The sequence below is a fragment of the Grammomys surdaster genome, unplaced genomic scaffold (assembly GCF_004785775.1).
Source record: "Grammomys surdaster isolate TR1022 unplaced genomic scaffold, NIH_TR_1.0 268, whole genome shotgun sequence".
Classification (NCBI taxonomy): Eukaryota; Metazoa; Chordata; class Mammalia; order Rodentia; family Muridae; genus Grammomys; species Grammomys surdaster.
Genome location: NW_021604709.1, coordinates 655,917 through 675,989, shown reverse-complemented (window position 1 = coordinate 675,989; position 20,073 = coordinate 655,917). Strand labels below are relative to the sequence as shown.

General features: G+C 42.8%; 1 protein-coding gene across 2 annotated transcripts in view; it reads right to left on the bottom strand.

The window, feature by feature from the left end:
* The window catches only part of Syndig1 (synapse differentiation inducing 1), a 168,174-nt gene that overhangs the window by 53,750 nt on the left and 94,351 nt on the right, over positions 1 to 20,073 (bottom strand). The window lies entirely within an intron of this gene.

The window sequence follows — 20,073 nt, the reverse complement described above, 5'->3', positions numbered from 1 at the left end:
TGTCTCAGCTTGAGCAAGTATCACCATGGTGGTACCTGGAGTCCCAACCCAAGTACATATTCCTCCCACTTGAAAAACAGGGCCTCTGATACTTTCTTCTGACTATCTCTGAGGTGAAGAATTTAGTACCATACCAAGACTATCGGCTTTGCAGCCAAGTCTCCTTTGACTTTGTATCTTGTCTTTCCTCCTTCCTTGAGATTCAGTTTCTTTGTAAATAAGTCCTCCCTTTCTCATCCCAGTTGTGAACAGGAACACCTGAGCTATAGCTTAAGGTGGTGCTTGGTACCCATAAGTGCTCAAGGAAAAGGGGGTTATGGCTAAGGCACACACTCAATACCTATATGACACATCGATGTCCCCAAGTGTCCACTATGCTGTCCAAATCAGGAATTTACTCAGACCTCAAGATCTCAGAGTACTGAGAGCTGAACCCCATTTACTGTTTATGATGAGCAATTACCATCCTGTGCTAGATTTCAGAAGGGATATTTCTAAGCTAAGCTATATTTAGAAATGTATCTGAAGTCATTCTGCTGAAGCCTGTATCACAGCTTTCTAATTCTATTTAGTTACTGAGGAATAAAATTAATCCTTCCTCAGGTTAATAATGACAGGTTGCACCAAGCCTGCTATGAGCCTTGTTTCCAAGTCAGCTTTAGTCCCTGGGCTTGGGATGTCCCATGCCATAGGTAATGAGGATGTGATTCTCTCCTCCCCTGCTTTAAAACAGGGTGGTATGGATATCTGTAGGGGGAAGAACTATCACAATATCCTCAACTGGACATTCTATTTCTGTATTAAGAAGTTCTTCCAACCCAGGTCAGCATGCTCCCCTCTACTGGGAAAGGGAACTGTTTGTGGTGAAGTATGCAGACTGTTTTGTTGCCTGCATATCCCCAAGGTTGGTATACAAAGTCTCAAAGAGTTTTAATTATTTTTAAAAATTATATTCATTTATGTATTTAGAATGTGTGCATCCTGTGTGTGTGTGTGTGTGTGTGTGTGTGTGTGTGTGTGTGAGAGAGAGAGAGAGAGAGAGAGAGAGAGAGAGAGAGAGTGTATGTGTATATCATGGCATTTATGTAAAGTTCAGAGGAGAACTAGGATTTGGATCCAGATAGCACTTTAAAAATTACTCCATGTATGAGATTTGAGAGTATGTGTGGGTGAGGGGGTGTTGAGCGTGGTTAGAACAGACTGGCCATTCTTGTAAAACCTTATACAAGGATGGAGATGAGCCAAACTGTATTAACTAAACATGGGCCTGTAGAATTTAGGATAAGTTATGTCTGATTTATCAGTAAGTACGTCATTTTCTTGTTTTGTCATGAAGCTGTTATGTCATAGTTGCCATTAATGTAGTGAATCAGACACAGAAAGAATGTTCTTGTTATTACATGCCGTTTCAAATCAGAAGCCATAGCTGTGTGAGATGAATTACAGGGTTGTTCAACCTTGGGGATCATGTCTGATAACAATAGAAAGATAGGACTGGTGATAATCTCTGTGATTTCTGAGCCAATAGTGGCTCCTTACCAAGAAGCTGATGCTGTGGAGTGTCCATTTCCAGTGGCTCAGTTAACCTGAGCCTCTTTATGGAAGCTCTGTTGGTCTTTATTTCTTCTAAGCAGTTGGGCAGGTCTCTCCTTCTTCCAAAATCTCTGTTCCTTCCAGTCTGCTTGGTCTGAGCCACTTCTAAGCAGCTCAGTTTGTCTGACAGTGACTTTTGCATCCTTTATTGTTTGTTCTTCAAGAGGGAGGGGGCCTTGTGAATCTGGTCAGTTTCAGTGACTTCCTGGAACTATTTTGAGTTGTTTATTTTCTGTCTTAATGAGCTTCTCAAAGAATGAAGTATTTCATCTCCTCTTACAATATCCTGTTGTTTCACTTCTCTCTTCACTTTGTGTTTTATGAAGTATTTTTCCAAACTGGAACATTTTTTTTTTCACTGCTACACAGTATATGCCATAAGCCCTCAAAACAACAATTACTGAACCATCTGAAATTGTGAACCATAGACACCCCCACCCCCATATTATTACCAAAGCTATTTTGTTGCAGTGATGACACGCTATTACAGCCAAGCTCTGAGGGAGATGTCAGAGGAGTAACCAGCACAACTGTCATGAATGAAATGGAAGCTTGATGGCAGAAGGGCAGGCAGCAGGGCTCCTGAGAGGTGGAATGAATCCCTTGTGTGTCAGGGTAGCAGAGCATAGGTACACAGAGGAACTGAGGTGCACAGAATGGTATGTGAGTATGGCTAGGCCTGAACCGAATCATCAGGTTTTAGGGAGAAAGGGAGCCTAGCTGGAGATTAGAGGAAGATGCAGACATCTATGTAATTTTTTGGATGATGCTCTCTGCCTCAGGCATACTAACTTGGTAACTCTGGGACACATAGTAGAAGTGTAGAGTGCTGAAAACTGGGTCCTGAGCTAGAACACTAATTTTATGGCTCTGAAAAGAAGTTGATTGTGAGCCCCTAGCTCCTCAAAGGGACTGTGTTGAGTAGCAGGATGACAGGCTCAGCAGTGTGGAATCTTATCTGTAGGTAAGCATCAGTTCCATCAACAGATGAAGGACACTCACCTAGAGAATAGCCTGAGAGCCACCAGCTTTAAACAAGTAAACAGATTCCATATGGCTCATCAGAAACCATGTCTGAGCTACCCAGGCATAAACATTCCTGACTGGAAAGAGATGCCAGATCCATCCATGCTTGCAAGTGTAGGGACAGGGGGACTTTGATGAAGATGAGGACCTTTTCCAGGAGGCAAAGTGTCGAAAGCTGACTCCCCTCCTGTGTCCCCAGGAAGGGACACAGGTTTTAGGTACAGATAACACATATTATAGCATAAGGCCCTAGTCTTCGACCCTTCCCTTATTTAACCCCTCAGCTGAATGCAGGCTGCTCTCATTCTCATGGCTTAGCATTCATTTGTAATAGGTCACATCCAATTTTCAATCACCTGAAAAACAACTAAAGGTCCAGGGCAGTCAGGCAATGCATAAATCTGGGCTAACTTTGTGGTAATATATGACTGTAGGGCACACCTATGGAGTCATAGCTGAGGTCTGACACAATGTCTAGCTAATTACTACTTGAGTTCTTTGTTTGGGATGCCACATGAGTGACAAGATCTATGAGTACATGTGCCCCCATTGTCCATGAACATGCCATCCTGAATTGTTATATAGAAAAGGGTCAGAAAGATGGAGAGTCATCCTTTAAAAGATCTTTTTCATTTCTCATACATCTCTGAAGGAGTACAGAACACTTTGCACATTCACTATTATCAGGCCCAAGATGTTCAATATCTTGGGAAAGCAGAGAGTGATTTCAGAGTTGAATTTATGACTGTGATTAATGCTTCATGTATATAAGTCTAGCATTTGGGAAGCTGAGGCAGAATGACTGCTGCAAGTTAGAGGTGATTTTGACTACATAGTGTGTCAACTTGGGTTGCAGAGTAAGACACTGTCTCAAAAGAACAGTAGATTAATGGAGGTTACGATGCTACCTTTAATCACAGAGGCAGAGGCAGGTGAATCCATGTGAGTCTCAGATCAGCCAGGTCTACATAGAGAGTTCCAGCATAGTCATGGATACATAGAAAGATCCTGTTTCAAAAAGAGCAGCAACAGCAAAAGCAACAATAAAACTAAAAATGTACAAAAGGGTTCCCTATTCACTTGGCTTAGATACATAAAGCTTAGATGAGAAACATAAAGATCAACCTTAACAGATATTTAAACTGGGCTTCAAGAAGGCATTGCTTACTCCTTGATATACCATCTGGATAGGCTCTGAAGAGTGTCCTGCCTTAAAGACAGCAGACCAGCTGAAGCGGAGGGTATGGCAACATGCTCAGCTTTCATTTCAGCGTTTGCTAGGCTCTGCATCTAGGATCCTCTTAACTCTCAAATGCTGGAAAATGGTGAAGCTTAGACAGGAGGCAAGGAGGGAAGGGCACTTCCAAGAGTGGGAACCTTGAGTGTTAATGAGCTCTAAACCTGGGTACAAGCTCTTGCTGTGCATGTAACAGTACAGAGTGGCAGGTGGCAATATGATCAACATGTACAAAATGCCACGTGAGCTGGAGGGAAGGGGTGAGATTTGATTTTTATTTCTATAACATTAACCTATAATGATCTCAAACCAAATCAAGGCAAGCAACCAGAGGGAATAGTTTAGTAATCTGAGAAAGTACTTGGTTTAGATTATGTACTGCTTTCCCTTTGCTAGCAATGAACTTGGTAGCCTATTGACAAAGGTACTTTGCAAACTTCCCCCTCTATGATCAATGCACCTAGCAACCTTCCACCCTCACCTCCATCAGGCTATTGGTGTACCCTTCCCTGAGTCACAGGGTAAGTTTCTCTCCACCTTAATAGCCATCAAATTTAGAAAGTTTCTTTTCAAATGTATTTCCAATAGATCTTGCTACAGAGTAGCTGGGGTAGGATCCGGCCTGAACTGGTTTTGAGTACCTGAGTATTAAGACAAAACTGTGTGTCTTGATGTAAATTTTTAAGGATAATTTATTATTTATCATGTTATATCTATACATAATTTGGCATGCAAATGATTAAAATCAGATGCATTATAGGAAAGAATATGCACAGTAGGACAATGATTATATTTATCTGTCAAAACAGAGAGCCACACTCACTCAGTCCTATTACTAACTAAACCCCTTCTCTTGAAAGCCTTTCAAAGTCCCTCGAAAATAACTGGAGAGCTTAAAATATTTCTGCTCATGCAGTCAGTCACTGCGCCCTTTCTGTGCTTCAGAGCTTTCTTATTTTACCTAAGATAAAGCAAGAAAGCTTTATTTTAGCTAAAACTTCCTGGTACTTTTGCAAATCTGTGTGGGCTTTAATTAATTTCCTTGAATAAGAGGCTAAGAACTTAAAAACAACTAAGCATTACTCCAGCTACCAGTAAGAAAACTGTAAAAACTCAATTGTCAAGAAGGATGTGATTACAGCATGCATGTCTGAGTGTATGTGTGTGCATGAGTGGATGAGGATGGTATATTTGCATATCTCTGTGTGTGAGTATGCATGAGTGCGTAAACCTGGCACTCACATCTTGCCTGACTTTTTATGTGGATGTTGAGGATTCAGACTCAGGTCCTCAAGTCTGGCAAGCAGTTGACTAACTGAGCCATCTACCCAGCCCTGACCTTTAATTCACAGATTTGGGAGTAGGAAAGAGAACAGGATTCGTATTTTCACCACTACTGGCTATCTTTGCATCCTAACTGTGATGCTTTTCATCACTGAGATTCTCCTCCCAGGGACATGCCTGAAATCTTCCCTTACCACAAGAAAACGTGGTTTTCATAGCCTCTTAAATCAGTGGCTCACCCATAAATGATATGCTTAAACTTTGTGCCTTTCTCCCAACTGCCTCGTATTTGGGCCTCTTTCCCGAATTTGTGTACTGCTGTGGGAGTGTCCTGAATGTGAGTACCTTTGAGTATTTGCATTTGAAGTGGGTCTTTGTGTGGGAGATGGATCCTCTCTCTAGGAGCTGTATTTAGAAGATGATATTGATAGTTTTTATATTGCTTCTGCATGTGGTTTTACCTAATGACAAATACATTAACTGTCTAGCATAATTTAAGGCTGAAAATTTCATGACAAAATGGGTTCTATAAAAACCAGTTTGTGGGGCTGCAAAGATGACTCAGTGGTCAAAAGCACTGGTTGTTCTTCCACAGGTCCTGAGTTCAAATCCCAGCCACCATTGGTGACTCACAACCATCTATATGGGACCTAATGCCCTCTCCCAGTGTGCTGGTGTATATGCAGATAGAACACTCATATACATTAAAAATGAATAAATCTTTAAAAAACAAAATATTTTGTGAGTCATTATGTGCAACAAGGTGGACCAGCCCTGGTGGCCACACCAGCTTAGAAGGTAAGAACATCTGTCTACAGTAGCATCCTCATGTCCCTCGACAAACAGAGTCTTGAGACCAGACATAGGTCATTGGGTACTACTATGGTTACCCATCATGTTATGCAATAGACACTTCTGAATATGTTTTCGGGAGGGCTATGTCCATCAAGGGCACTCCTAAATTAAAGTTTGTCCCAGGACCTAGCCAGATGGGACCTAACACTCTCAGAAATAGCCAATGATGCCATCTCCAAACCAGGAGCTTCTGGCAGTGTGCCTTGATGGAATCAAAAGTTCCATATAGAGGGCTTAGTGTTCAAAGACATGAAAAGAAGGTGTGTGAGCCACTCTGCTGTTGGAGGCATTCTACACTCTAATGTATAGCTTCAGTGATATCATTTACCAGAAAACATCACACATTTGAAACAGACTTTCAGCAAGCCCCAAATCTGGACAGAGGAATGCACAATTTAAAACATTGAGATTTCACCTTTGGGTACCAAACATGTCCGCAGAGCACCAACCATGCTTTCAACAGTCAATGCATGTGTGTTCTCTACTATACACCACTAATCACAAAATCACCACTAATTACCCAGCTGAAGCTCTCCTACAACTGGAAAAACAAATCCAACCAACAGGCTACAGGGAAAAACAAATAGGATTTATTCACTTATTCACCCAAACAAGCTAAAAAAAATAAAAATTAAAAAAATCAATGATGCACCTGCAGCATGGATTTCCATGGAAGAAGGCGGGGATCAGAAATCTGCTCTGTCTTGACTGCATCCTGACATTAATATTTATGTGGAATTGTTTAAATTTGAGAGTTGCAAAACAACTCACAGATGCTACAATCAGCATATTAAATATTCATATGGAAAAAGAGGTAGTAGGGATGGGGGAGGGAAGGGAGAGAAAAAGGAAGAAAAGCAGAGACAGAGGGGCTAAGGAGAGAAAGGGAAGGAAAAGGAGGAAGGGAGGGAGGGAGAAAGAGAAGGAGGAGGTAAGAGAGAGAGCAAGCCCACAGTTGATGCTGTTGAACTGAATGCAGCCTCTTGATACAGGTGCCACTTGTCCACCTGATATACTGTTCCCTCTGTCAGGCTTTTCAGTTTACCAGCCTAAAGAACCAATGCTGAGTGAGTTGAAAGGCTACTGCACTTCCCTCTCTCTCAGCTTTGCTTTTGTGTCACTTGCCTGGGGAAGCTGAGGTATCCCAGGCTCTCTACTCACTTTGTCCTTGTCAACAGTCTCCCAGTGTGCCCCTGTCTCCTGTTCTCCACCTCTCCCAGAGCTGGGACACTTTCTCTTTCCATTAGAGTAGTCCTGGTTTTCTGAAGACAACCCCCAACTCCCTGCCTGGATGGCTGTGGCTCTCAGGTGCAAAATTAAAGCTTGAGCTGATGAAATCAGCTAGTGCTTATGGGGTGCATTCAGCCATAGGATCCAATTTACTCCGAATCTAGTGACATTGAAGAGTAATAAACTTGAGGTCAGAAAAGGCAGGTGAGGTACATAGGACATTGCCCCCTAAGTGACTGTTACATACACTAGCCAGTGTGCATATTATATGGCCTTCATGCTCATGTGAATCACAACATTGAAAAATAATAAAGATTTTAAGCCTGTTTTTGTGCCCAAGTTTAGAAAGGCAAACAAAAACACACTAGTTTGTTTTTCTGAAAGAAAGGGTTAGGAAGGTGGATAGGTGATATTTTCTGTATACATTCTGTTAGTTGGCTTTAGATGTCTGAGAGAATCCAAGATAAATAATCTTATTAGCCAAAGGAACACTAAAGAGTGAGGTGAGGTGGTAATAGCCTGAGCATCTCTTGTAGCACCCATCTTCAGCAAAGCTAGGTGTGCTTTAAGTCTGTACAGTGCCCAGACAGTGCCTCACTCTCTGTTTTCTCCTCATGCACAGGATTCTCTAGAAAGTCATTTTCAGAAAACTCTATTTTGCCTACAGTAATTTTCTGATGCTGTACTTGCAGAGGAATTTTCCCTAGCTTTAAATGATGTGCCCATCAGGACAATTCTGGTTTGTCTTTAGGGCTCTCAGGTCTCAATCTGTCGTCTCAGCTTTTGTTCAGTCAACTTTCACCACATAAAGTGTGCCTCATCAAGTCAGTGTCCTACCCTGGTCACCTCTGTTTTACTTCCAAGAATGGAACTGCAGGCCCAAGGGCTTAGATATTCTGGGAATAGTTTCACCTGACCAGCAGAAGTTACGCTGTCCTGGGGAACAGTTTAAAGTACAGACTGGCACTGTATTGGAAGCTCTAGAGACCCCAGTAGAGTGAGTTCTGGTTGCATACGTTGTTCATAAGGTATTTATTGAAGGCATTTTGGTGGCTGGATTTGCTCTTTGTTTTAACAAGACCTGCCCAACTGCATCTGAGAGACTTAGGTAACACTGTGCTTAGAAACTGTATAGTTGATCTTCACAGAAGGAGAAGACAGACACCATATTTAGATCTCTGCATTAGATACGAACAACTGGATGTAGTGAGTATTCACAAGGGGCTAGACACTTCTCTGGCTTAGAGCTTCTCTGTATTATTGAACTAGGGACTTTTCTCTCCTTGGCTTTTGAATGAAAAGCAACAGAGTTTGCTAGATTTCTCACACAATTCAGCCCCAATAGATTGCATTTTTCCATGCAGTGCAGCATAGCTTATATTTCAACTAGCACCCAAAAGAGATGGGAATTTGAGCAACTGATAATTGAAATTCCTCCTATGAAACTTTTCCAGTCTACATTGAAATACTGATACTAGAAAAGGAAGATATTATCAGTTTAAATAACTTAAAGAAACACAAGTACAGATTTCTTCTTTGAGTAATGCCCAACTAGCAGTCTTTTGATGGATGGCATCTTAAAACCTCATAGAGAAGTTAAAACATATTTAAGCAAGCATCAAAGAAATAAGATGAATGGTTATTAAGGCCAAGATTAAGGAAAGGCCAGAAATCTAGAAAAATGAGCAACACGTATAGGGAAACTTTTGCCTGACCCACAGAGGTGCCCAAGAAAGTTCCTTTTTGCTATTTCAACTTTAAGTCCTGAGCCAACCAAAAATAGTGATCTTAGAAAACCAGCCTCTGCTCTGAGGTGGCATACCTGAGAGTTAAGCAGTGTGAGGAAAAGGAAAGTGAATGAATCCTGCCAGTCAAAGTCTATAAAATATGTTCTCACTGTGATCAAGAAACTATGATCAAGAGATGGCTCAGAAACCTGGGAAGGTAAGTAGGCCATAGAAAAGGCCTAGTGGATCTGAGGAAGCAGAACCAGAAATCCTAAATCTTATCAGCATACAAACCCAAGGCCATTACTCTGGGGACAGTTTGGTAGAAGTTGGAGCAAGGAAGAGAGCCCTATCATCTATATTTCCACACTACAGGGTCACACCTGCAAAAATCAAAGTGACAGTGAGGATTTTTTCAGAGGCACAAAATTGAGAGGATTCACTACCAGGAGATTCACCCTAAGGGAAATTCCAAAAGTTCTACTTTAAGTATTCAGGAACTATCAAGTGAAGAGTCAAAGACCCTGGGAAGATGGGGATCAAATCATCTGGAAGATGAGGCCAAAGTACTGCCTACAGGATCAAATAATAGCATTACTACCTTTAGGAGGCATGTGTGTTGTTCTATTCACCCAGCCGTTTCACACATCTATTTTGAGCTAAAGAAGAAGACAAAAGAAGCCCAAACTCATATCTTGGAAAAGATTAATGATTTATATGATACTGACAAAAGTCAAAAACTTTATCAACCTCTCATTTTTCCCCAAGGGAAAAATAAGCGTAGTCTTCCTCTGTTAAGAAACTGTCAGGGCAAAGAGTCAGAGGATTACAGAGGAGCCAATTTGGGGAACAAAAATGGCCAACCAATAAGATGGGAATCAAGTGTCAACATTTCAAATTTCCTAAATAGAGTCTTGAGGCCATAGATATCTGCACACTTGAAAACACTCATATTCTAACAAAGAAGAGTGCTGGAGGCTGGATCATGGCTAAGCACTGATGGAGAGAGGTCACAGTGCTCCAGTCATGTCTATTCCAGCATTTCCTGTGTCCTGGGCCATATGGATAGGTAATGCAAATCAATAAGGAAAGTTATTGAAACATAGGATGGAGACAGGCTCCGTAATTCAGGATGCTGAAGTGTGCAGTTCTCAGAAAGGTACCTGGAGAATCGGCAACAAGAAAGGGAGCTGCAGCATTCTATGTGTTCTGGATCCACAAATTCATTTTCTCCCTATGGATCTGGAATAAACTGAGGTATTGTAAATTACATCTGGGGCTCTTTTTCACAGCTAAGTCACTGGTCAGTAGGAGGAGTCAGATTAGCAATGGTGTCAGTGAGCATTACACAACAGAGCCTGGAAAAAGAGCTCAAAGAGGGCAGGGCAGCTAGGGGCCCAGGATGTCGTAGTCCTGAGTCCCTTGGAAACATTTGTTCTCTAGGCTGCATAGCCCTCTCTGTCAGAGAAGTCACATCTGAACACACACATTCTTACACGCACAAATATGTAGCTTAAAAGACAATTTCCACAATTAATATGTGAAGAAAAAATATCCAACCAGTCTTATTGGCATTAAAATAATTAAAACATCCCTTTGAGATCTTCCTGCAAATAAAGTCCTAGGCACAGACAGCTCTGCCAGTAAACTGTACCTAAGATTAAACTAGTTAGTGATTTGCTTTAAGCTTCAGAGAATAAACACAGTGGAGACTCTTCAAGAAGTACAACCACAGCTCCAAAACTCAATTAAGAAATTACAGCAAGAGATAATGGGGGAACAACCTGAATTCAGAAGCAGAAATACAGACAAACAGAAGCACAATTCTTCAGGGAGTGAAAGGTAGGCTGGGGGTGTGTTCTATAAATGTGAGGCAGCTCCATGCTTTCTAACCAGACCACACACTTGCCATATTGGCATAGGATAGAAAAACACTCAGTTATCATTTGTCACTGGCACAAAAATATGTTTAAATAAAATCAAAATCCATTTATGACTGAAAGACAAAGGACTTAAAAATCATTCTTAATAGTGAAATGATAGCAACTTTCCCTTAGAAACTTGAGAGAGGCAAACAATGTCCTTGGGGGTCCCACAGGCTTTTGCAAGTGTAGTAAGGAAATATAAGGAGACAAAAGTTTGGGGATATAAACTTCAGAGGCAAAACAATAAAGACAAGAGAGCTAGTGAGCCCTAAGCACCAATACTGGTGCTTAGGTGGGCTCAGGATTGTGATGATGCAGAAGCTAGGAAAAGGTACCCAGTTCTTCTATCTGGATTCTATTTCTTAACTTTAGTGATGATTACTTGGCTACTTGCTTTAAGACAATAAACAAGCTTGATGGTTTAGGTGTTTAATTTCCGAATACAGGATATAGAAGCAGTTAGCTTGTATGTGTTCAAGGCAAGGTTGGGCTATATAGTGGGATCTGGTCTTCAAATAACAAGTAAACAAACAGACAACTTATTTTATATAATTATATCTATATCCAATACATAACATGATGACATATATCAAAAGCATGAGAATACCTTTAATTGTGTTCCTTCAGCTCCCTTTCTTTTTAAAAATAATCCCTTTGTCCTGAAGGAGCCAGATGATGCAGCCTGGGAGCCCAGGGTACAGGTGTGTATGGGACAGATCTTAGATGTGACCTTTGGGACCTGGATTATTATTTCCCTCCCCTGCCCTCAGCTGCTGAGTTTGTAATGGAACCCTTGGAGGCCAGTAGCAAGCTGTGCTGAAACTCAGTGCCATCACTATGAAGCAACATCCTGACCTCCATTCTTTCCTCCCAAGCCTCCTTCCCACTGTCCTTCATTGTGGTGGCCTGTTTGCATCTCCAAATAAGTCATTTGTGCTCTAGTAGTGTCACAGTTTTGGGGAGTCTGGAGGATCTGGGGGCTGAGACCTTCGTCTCACCATTTCTAACTCATTTCTTACATAGCACATCCCAGTGATCTCAGGAGACACAATGGGCCTGCGCACTAGCTCTCACTTTTAAAGAACAACTTTGCCTCTCTGAGAAAGAGTTTCATTCCAGGTCAAGGTGAAAATTGAGATGTTGGAAGAAAAAGAACAAATGCAGTGCCTACCTATACTGTTAAATAACATTTGATCTTTAATAGAGAAGTGTGAGGTGGCAGGACACATCCCTGGGAAGGAAGCCAAGCCCTGAGACATTAGTGCAGGGAGCAGGAAGCATGTATAATCCCTTTCCAGAGCATAAAGTCAGATCTCCTTGGCTCTCAGCCTCCTGTCCCAAACTTCACAGTGGGCATCTATCGTCTGTCTCCTGGGGGCAGTACCAGAGCATCCTTTCAAATGTGTGCTAAAGGGAGGGCTCATCAGCATAAGTTGAAAGAGAAGAAGGGGAGAATGCAGAGAAATGATCATCCAGGTCTCCTTGAAAGTACAGAACCTTCTATAGTCAGCATAACCACACCAGGCATTGACACTCTCGCATCTCCTTGGAGGTTAGTATTCCAGTGACAAGGGCTGGGCCCTTTCACTCCCACTGTCTGTTCTTTAGGCAGGTAGGTGTTGTGTGAGTAATGACACTTCACACACAAGGCAGACACTGAATGGGGCTGGAGATTGAGCTGAGGACCAGCAGGACTTGTCCAAATGCCACGTAAGCCATTGTGGATGGGACAATGGTGGACTAAAGAAACAGGGAAGAATAATTCTCACAGACAAACTCTACAATGAGGGTAATACTGCCACTGGAAGCATCACATTCACTGATTTTTCAGTGGAACTCTTAGCAAAATAAACATAACAAAACCTGCCTTATTCTGCCTGCAGTTTGAAAAATCCCAACAATTTGCTATAACAGATTTTCAAGGCATCTTACCAAACTTGCATTTTTTCCATTAAAAAGAAAAACTTAACAGATGTGGAACGTTCCCCAAAATCCCAAGTCTGACCCCTGTGTATTGGCTTACCAACCAACGAAGCATGGCCTTCACATGGATAAAAGCACAGTCATAGTTGGCATCATCTGGTGCCCTGTGAGGAGCCACACCCACTCTCTGAGCAATGTCCTTGTAGTAAGTCCAAAGAAATCTTTGGATTTGTTTTTCCAGAAAATGGGCTGAAATCACTGACAAGAATTCCACAAACTAGTGATATGAAACTAGCATTAGTGTCTAGGAAAAGACAGCGGAGACACACTTTGCTTGGAGATTGAGATATCTCTCCTGAAGTGCTCTAGCAGAGGGTGTCTGGTGGTAGGTTTCACATTCAAACTATGAAATATTCAAACTCCTAAGAAAATATAAGAACCTTTCAGTGTTTTTCAACCTATGTGGCCCCATTGGGGATGTATATTAGATATCCTGCATATCAAACATTCAAATTACAATTCATAACTAGCAAAATTCCAGTTATGAAATAGCAATGAAAATAATTTTATCATTGAGGCTCACCACAACACGAGGAACTGTATTAAAGGGTAGCAGCATTAGGAAGGATGACAACCACAGACTTTAAGGAATCACTTGGTTTAGCTTGGTTGTCTCCTATAAGTTACCAGAATGTAGAATAGACAAGATTGGAATGGGAAAACACATGAGGCCCTGAAGGCTCCTGTCAGGGTTGATATTTCACTTAGAATGAGAGGAAAGGGATATAGACCTTCAGTGTCCTCCTCTCTACTGAACTCTATGATATCCAATATGAGACCTTTGATACCTCTAACACAGCAGTCGTGGACCAAGTCAATCTATAAGTTCAGAACTTACTGAGCCCAATACCAAGATGGCTAAGGAAGCTGTGGCCAGGGATCTGGGATCTGCCTCTGCTTTGTTCTGCCTCTCTTTGCCTTTGCTTTTGCCCTCTCTACCTCTTCTTCCTCCTTTACTAGGTGCCTTAGTCTCCCTAACTGAAACAGAGTCCTTGCCCTGAGCTCTGTGTTCTCCACAGCAAACACACAGAAGGATCTCTCTCTGCTAAAGAAACTGTGGCCTTGTGTCCATTGGTACAGCTGGAGGATGTCTGGTACCTACACACCTTCCTGCTCTTTTTTTTTTTTTTTTTTTTTTTTGGTTTTTCGAGACAAGGTTTCTCTGTGTAGTCCTGGCTGTCCTGGAACTCACTCTGTAGACCTGGCTGGCCTCGAACTCAGAAATCTGCCTGCCTCTGCCTCCCAAGTGCTGGGATTAAAGGTGTGCGCCACCACCGCCCGGCTAACACACCATCCTGCTCAACAGCTTTACTCCTAAATGCTCCCAGTCTTCCTGTCCTGTACGTTTCTTGCCCAGGATCTACCTCCCAGACTTCCTTCTTCCTCTAAAGAAGACTTCTTTACTTTAGTTTAGGCTTTCCCAGGAAGCAGGACCTCTCCTGGAGAGGTTCCTTTACTCCATGCTTCCATTCACATCTACCCTACCCTCATTTTGCCTGCAACTAAGAATAAATCCTGGGATTCTGAGTATGATGACCCTTTTTCTCTTGCTTGCCTATCCTCATCACACAGGTCTCTCCAGAAAGCCTCTCCCATGAGTTTCAACATGGATCAGCCATGCTGTTTAGTCTCTTTGAAGGTCAACCAAACTTAATTTGATCTAGTTGAAGAAATACTGCACAAACACATAGTAAAAATGTTCATGCATGCACACACATGTAAATTTGTGATAATCTTCTCAAAACAAATAGAGACTAGGGTTTAATTCGGTGGTAGTCTGCCTAGTATGCTGGATGCCCTCCATTGAAAGCATAGCAATACAAAATTAGTTAAGCATATAAACAAAAAGACTGCCATTCACATTTCTTTATTAACATCCAATATTGCCTTATTTCTATTCATAGCAAAGGTCAAAGAGCTTTGTTCTGTATGCTACATTCAACAGCTGTATTCCCTGAATGTTTACATCCTTTTAACCGAAGTGTAATAAACTTACAGAAGAGTGTACAAATTCCAAGTATGAATAGATTCTCCGGAGTTTTTAGTATATGGCCAACATGAGATCAAGAAATAGAATGTCCCAGCTCCCATTGGCTCATTCCTGTACATCTATACAGGAACTGCTGTTCTGTTCTCTCCAGCATGGCTTTCTGGGCCTAGAAGGATTCTGTCTCATTCCCTCTGTGGTATACTGCCCCTCACTCCAGTCTCTGAGGACCTTCCAATGCTCACCTACCTCCTCACTGGTCCCTCCAGTTCTTAAGTCTTAGCTCTATCTTGGCTCATGTTTGTATACAGACTTCTCTCCTGAAGCCCAAATCACATATCCAATCCACCTGCCCTGTGCCTCTCTCCCATGACAACAGACTTGCTGAAGACAAGACAAAGCCCCAGCCCCATCCTGCTCCTTTGACATACCTACCTTCCTGCTGTGTAATAATGCTCCACCTCCCCTGTTTTCTGTCCCTTCACACCACAATGCAGACTCATTGGGCATTCTTCCAAAACACATTGCAGTCTCTCTACTTATAAAGTGCCTGATACCTGGAGTGGCCCAGCTCCACTGGCTTTCTTCTGCGTTATAGTGACAGAGACCCTTTAACTTTATAAGCTGCCTTCTATTGTAATAGCACATGGAATATTATGCCTTCAAATGATCCCAACTCATTTTCACAGATGAAGGTCCTTGGGCCTGCTCACACAAACATATCCCTTCCTCTGTCCTTATTTCTGACTCTTTTACTCAGTAGTTTTCTGGCTTCAGTCATGCCAGGTCATTCTTCATGAGTGCCTGCCGAGTTCCCATCACAGAGCCTTTGTACTGGATGTTTCTGCCAGGAAGGCTATTTCTCAAGAGTGCCTCTTGTCATGAACTGTCAATGTCCTTAGCAGGCCTTCTGTGACCACTCCTTAAAATTTTATCTCTTACATCAATTTGCAATGTTATCTCTCTCCTTCATACTCTTCTGGGTTTATTCTTGTTTTTCTACTGCCTTCCTTTACTGGAAGTCCAACTTTACAAGGGGAGAGTTTGACCTGTCTTATTTACTGCAGCATCCTAGGTACATGGATCATGGCTGACACATTCTGTGTGTTCAAAAGACATAGACACATAGATACATTTCAAGGAGATGCTGGCCAGCTCTTCAGGACTCCTGTTCCTCCAGATATTCAGAATTATAAGAAGGTTCTTCTTTCCCCTCATTTTCCTGGTTCCTTTTGCTGCCCGTATTCATAAAGTTCCTAATCGGGTTCTGAGTATCCATCTCCCATTTAATTATTGCTGTAATGTTACAGTTAGTAAAGGAAAGAAACATTTTATGAAATGAAATGAAATCAAGGCATAATAAATGCCTCAAAGAGAAGATTCTGCTAGTCACCTCACTCATGCAAACCCAGAGCCTGTGGTGCAGATCCAGACCTAAAGCCCCTGGGGAATGTGTCCAACTGCAGTTTCAGGGCACCATCTGTTCCAAGGGACAGAGTGTAGGGCCACAAAGTCAAAAATACTACCATTTTCCTCTGGGATCCCTATAGCACACATTCTTCAAATGGGTTGTGGGGGCAGGGGTTTGAGGAGGGAGTCCTGTGATCTTAGGAGTGCGTGTACATAGATAAAAGTGTTCGGCTGCAGCAGGTTCCATTTTTTAAAGGCTAGAAGTGCCCGGCATTTGACCCCATGTGCCCCTGTGCTTCCTACCTTTATGAGATATGAAGGTTGTTTTAATCCTTGAAACATTCTTTTCCATTTCAATGAAGATATTAATTTTTTTTTCAGTTTTAGACTTACTGGAGGGATTAAAGAAGAGAAAGTGTGGGCATTAACTGTCTTACAGCAGATACTCAGCAAAATGTGGAGTTTATGTCTCCTCTCATCCTGGGTTGGAAACACCAGTTTCTAATTTGATCTGTGCAGTGCATATCTTTCTCTATAAACTGGTTTATAGAACTGGTTCTCATTAGGGAGCAGATGACACCATGAAAATGAAGTGACCAGAAAGCTCCCCTTGCTGGCTTCCACTCTGCTTCTATATTGAGTCCTTTGCTACATCTCAGGGCACAGTGATAGGCTTCCCTGTCAGACTCTATATCCTGAACCTCCCAACCCCAGCCTCAGCCACATCCAGGTATTTGTGATCCTAGTTTCCGTAAGATCACTTGGGTGTTCACACTGAGTGCCGAGGAAATCTGCCAGGAAACTTGTTTTTAAAAATGCAGGTTCCCAGGCCCCACTCCAGAGGAGCAGGTCAGTGCTAGGGATGCAATGTGCTTTTCCCAAAGCATTCTCTTCTGAGAAGGACCAGAGCTATATTGAGCAGGGGCACACTGTGAGATGCAGTCTCTGACATACAGTGAGTGCTCAATAGTGTCACTCCTGCTTTCTGTCACTACTCTTAGTTTGATCTCACAGCTTTTAGAACTCCTGTCCACCTCTTTCCAGGCATTCTCTTGCCTGCCTGTAAATCCACATTGCTTGGACAATTGTGGTGCCCAGCAGGGTACCATTGTGCCTTCTGTATGTGCTTCCTCTGGGAAATTGTGGGTGTGGAAATTATTTTGATCCCATGCTGTGGACCAGGAAACAGGCATGGAGGGATGATTCATAAATAAGGATCTGCCTAGAAGAAGATAGAACCCCAAAAGCCCAAGTGTGTAGGACCAGGACAGCCATCCATTCTTTTCATCACTGACTGATTTTATCTCCCAACTCCCACCACCCTGGCTTTGCTTTGCAGAAGTCCTGTGAATTTGTCTTATAAGCAGCAACACAGTCTTGGGGAGCAAGGCTTCAGAATAGAGTTGGGCTGGGCTGTAGCTCCCCGACACAGACACCTCCTGCCTCAGGGAGAGGCTCCACAGCTGATCACACTGGGGCCTTGACAACATCTGCAAAGAACCTCCAGAGAAGGCACCGGGCTTCTCCCTCCAGGCCCCAGGATTAGAAGTCCCAGCTGGCAGTGTCCAGGCCAGTGTTGATTCAATTTAGAGCCTGATTCTGAGTGTGTCTGTTCTATTCCATGCCATGCACTCTCCTCTTGGCAGCTGCATGCTCTCCTCAAATGGCCTAGAGATTTCTTTCCTGTCTGCAATTTGGGCTGCAGAGGCATAAACAGAATGCACAGCAGCCTCCTGGCAGGGCTGAGGTTCTGGGACGTATTTCAGCATGGAAGCCTCATCTAAAAAGTAGGCCCTGCAAAGGAGACTCCATCCAGACAGCTCGATTGCAAACAGCAGCCCATCTCTGGATTCCACAGCAGTGAACCCATTCTTTAAGTATAATGCAAAGGGAGGCTGGGGAGGAGGAAGAGGAGCAGGAAGCATATCCTCCTTCTCCACCAGCACAGCCTCAGCTCTACCCTCTGCAAGTGTTTGAGCCTTACTTCCAAAAAAAGGTCAGTAGAAACTGGTACAGAAGGTGCTCTTCATATTTCTTGCCAAACAATAAAAATCATCTTGACTACTAAAAGTATTAAATACCTTGAATCCTTCCTTCTATGTCTAAGAGGTTGTTAGCTTATAAAGAGCAAATTAATTTTTGAGATAAGATTCTGAATGCTGTAATATCTTTGGCCACAACTTGGCTCTACCTAGAAGAGGACAGGGCTTCACTGCCGATATGTGAAGAAGCAGAGACCATGTGGAATGGTCTTATATAGGCAGGAGCAGACTGCACTCACCATGGATGCCTCACACATGTCTTTTCCAAAACCTTTGGAAAGCTTGAAGGACAAACACCTCTGAGTTTGCTTCAACTAGCCCAGGAATCTGGCTGGGATCAGTAGCAGGTTTGATGAAGCTGGCCTCTGGTGTGGACATACAGGCCACCATTCCTTCACCCATGCCATTTATCTAGGGTTCCCAGTACCCTGGGAAGAGGTGATACCTCTGCTAGTGGACCATAAGATAAGAACTCCAACTCCGTTCCAAAGCTTGATGTCCAAGTTCAGCTCTGCTTCTCATGCACTGCTGCCTGTGCATATGTACCCAGTAGAGTAGATATGCCACATCCTCTTATTCTGTGATGTCACAGATTTGAAGTGCCTAGATGCAGTTGGTAGCATATTTAGCTCATGAGACAGAACCACAGTGCCCTTGCAGAATAAAAAGCTGCATCTCTTCCCTTCACTGTCTTGACCTCCCCTTTATTAGTGAGCCACATAATCTAACTTAGGGTACTGATTATGTAAGCAGGACCAGACTGCACTCACCATGGGTACCTCACACAGGTCTTTCTCCAAACTCTTATGTATGGTATGAGCAGTGCCTTTGAACATCTTGGTAACCAAGCTCATCTGAGCCTGCCTCATGTCACAACAGCCTGGAGCCAGGAATCCGGATTTCCACACATGTTTCTACTTGGAAATCATGGTCTGAAGCACCCATAGAACACATTCACGAGAGAGAGATATACATAGACCCGCCAGGGTAGGGCTGGCTCTAGAACAAACACTTAGAATGACCTTAGGGGTCCAGGATCATTCAGTCTAGTGCTTATCTTCCAGAACGAGACCAAAGAACAGTACAGAGCAGGCACTGTGCCTTGCTCTACCCTCTTTGCCTGATTCCATGTGTGGCCCCTACACCTGACCACATAACCTGTCCAGTGTACCCTACCTCCTACTTTGTTGGTGGCACAAAGAGAGTTACGCAAGATTTCCCTTGCCACAATAGCCCAAGTGTCATCAATTCAGAAGCCATCAAGAAGTAACTACAGGTTTAGGCAGGAAAACAATGTTCAAACTAGAGAAAATCTATTTCAAGTATGTCAGTCAGTTGTTTAGCACTCAGCCTCAGAATTCTATAAGGCATCAGGGGTATCATGGCATCCCCAGGGGTCATCTACCACCTGGACCATCCCCATATGCAGTGGAATCTTGAGTACTCTGTGCTACACAGGGCTGCCTTTCTCCCTGTTCTGCTTTGGACAATGGCAGTGGGACGTGGTAATGGTAATTTCATGCTTTAATTGGTGTGTATAAGTGCCTTTCTTTGATGCATAAGAATAGGAAGGCTGTCTCTTTCTTTGCTAGGAAAAACTTCTTTCAAAACCTGGGTTCCAGTGGGGTCCAGTAAAGTGAGATGAGCTGGGAATTGGTACCTTTGGAATCTTTCACTCAGCATGGGTCCACATGGAGTGCTGGGGACCAGGCTCTGTTAAATGAATTTTTTTTAAATGACCATTTAAAAAGGAAAACAAATCTCATTTTCATCC